We start from the raw sequence: 2,500 nt of genomic DNA on the forward strand, positions 1-2,500 counted from the left end.
CCCCTCCTTTATTCTAGAACCATGGAGGCCCGTCAATTGTATTTCATTGTCCACGGGCAGTGTCTGCCTCCATAGCTCAGTGGCTAGAGCACTGGTCTTGTAAACCAGGGGTCGGGAGTTCGATCCTCCCTGGGGGCTGTTTATTCTTTTATAGCTGGGTTGTACTATCGAATGTCAACAATGAACACGCGTATAAGTTACCACAGACCTCCCATAGAAAAAAAATATATCCGACGAGACGGATTTGAACCATCGACCTAAGGATTACAATACTACGACAGACTACAGTCCTCCGCTCTTTTTTTTTTTTTTCTTGTAAATTATTTATTCAGAGAAAATATATGTATACAAGATAATATTTACAATATATTATAATTTCCAAATATTCATTTTATATCGATTCACAGTGGAACTTACTAGATTAAGTATATACAGGCAAAACTATAGTACATTAAAATATAATACTAAGAGCAAGTATTTTTGATTTTTTATAAAGTATATAGGATGTATGTATAAAAGAGTAAAATATATTATTTACATTTAAAATCTTTGCCTGTCATTTACATACTAAAATTACAAGAGAATTATATCGGTTTAAGTATGTCAGTAGCAATGCCAAAATATGCTTCCAGTTACTTATTGTAAACCTCAAAGCTATAAATATTGAACTATTTGGAGAATTTAGACATAAATGAGAACTATTGTGAGGTAAGAAAATGTATCAGAATAAGAACTTTGCTATAATTACTTAAATAAAAAACAGAAAAAACAAAACAGCAATAGAACTTTGAATGTGGAGGTTTTGATGTATCAATCAGAAAAATATGGTTTAAACTTAAAATATAGTCCTTAATGTATCAGAATTTACTATATTTGGTGACTTTAATAGAAGATAAACATAGTATAGGCCAGAAGGTTGTTTGTACTTAAGAAATTGTTGAGAAAATCTTATGAAAAGGTTTACAATAGGAAAATCCAATGTTAAATTTTTGGAAGGACTGGATAAACAAGATTACTATGGTTGGTATAGGTTAATTAGAGCTGGATGGTAGAGGCTTATAATGCTGACACAGATTCAGTGTTTATGTTTATATGACATGATGAGAAGTGGGTCAAAATAGTTTATAATTAGATTAACATGAATATAAAGCTGTAAATATTTTAAAACAATTTAGTAATATATATAAATAAAATAACTCTCGGATTTATCCCCTGTAAGGACTCTTTTCACATCGAAAAAAGGGGAAAAGAATCCAGGAGGATAATTCTGGGACTAGTGTAACTGTCTTGTCAACGACGGGTGTAAAGGTTCAAGGGGGAGGAGTTTAGGTCACGTGGGTAAACCACACACTTCATTCACGCGAAAAGTGGGCGTGGAGAAGCCAGTAGATAAAAGAAAGACTTTACAAACATAAATTTTGAAGGCCTCGTCCGCAAATCTTGAAAAAGTAGAATTTTCTGTTATTAGCACGACATTGAAATTAAATTCCCGAATCAATATCAAGTGAAAAAAATTTTTTTAAGTTATATTTAACTATTTGTAGTTTGTAGAACAAGTCGTCTGCTTGCGACAGACGGTACAGCACGCGATCACGTGACTACAACTCTTACACACCACACATTCTGTAGTAGACAAGCAGGTATAAAATAGGTCACACATAGTAAAAAGATCATACACATAGTAAGGGGATTAAAATTATCACAGATAAAGATGTAAATATATTATTGCACATATAAAGATGTATATATATCACAGTATATTATCACAGATTATAATTTTAAAAATATAACACAATATATAAATTACCACTATAAATTGTCATCAAAGATTTAAAACAATAAAGTAGGTTAAATATGATAAAATAGATATAAAACCACTATATAAGTACATCCAGTAACCAGACAATCAAGTGAAATCGATATTTATTGTATCATCAAGCTGGATATTGATAAAAAATGAGGGTAGAATAAATTTATCGAGGAAAGTTTTACGCTTAAAAAGTTTACGTAAGTAAATAAGTGCATCAGCTAATATACTTTTATACAACTTGATCAAATCACAATGTGATTGGGGTTTGTCTACACACTTGTTACGTCTAATATATATAGTTTGTCTTGCACAGCTTAAAATAATATTTAAAAGTTCCCAGGGGAGGTGTTTATGCCCACTCTGTAAGCCGAATAAAAGGATACATTTAAAATCGTGGTCATTCAGACTAAAGGGTATGATATCAGATAACATATTATGTATTAATTGAATAAAAAATCTTAAGTCTACACAATCATGGAACATGTGAAGAGTAGTCTCCTCTTCCTCTTCACACACTGGGCATAGGTCATTTTCTACTTTTCCTATTTTGTATAATCTAACTTTATTCCAAATGATATTATGTGCTAGTTTAAAATCCAGTTCATGCATCTTAGGAGACTTATAAAATACATTAACATTTTTCCATGTTATGGACCAGTTCACCTCCAAGTTAAGCTTTTCCCAGAATTT

The 2,500-nt window shown here is 31.4% G+C and overlaps 1 non-coding gene across 1 annotated transcript; it reads left to right on the plus strand.

Moving 5' to 3' along the window:
• The first annotated feature begins 65 nt into the window (after window positions 1-65).
• On the plus strand, window positions 66-138 carry Trnat-ugu (transfer RNA threonine (anticodon UGU)). The gene has a single exon. It is a non-coding gene; the product is annotated as a tRNA-Thr (tRNA).
• Window positions 139-2,500: the final 2,362 nt, after the last annotated feature.

This window comes from Patella vulgata, chromosome 7 (assembly GCF_932274485.2).
Source record: "Patella vulgata chromosome 7, xgPatVulg1.2, whole genome shotgun sequence".
NCBI lineage: Eukaryota > Metazoa > Mollusca > Gastropoda > Patellidae > Patella > Patella vulgata.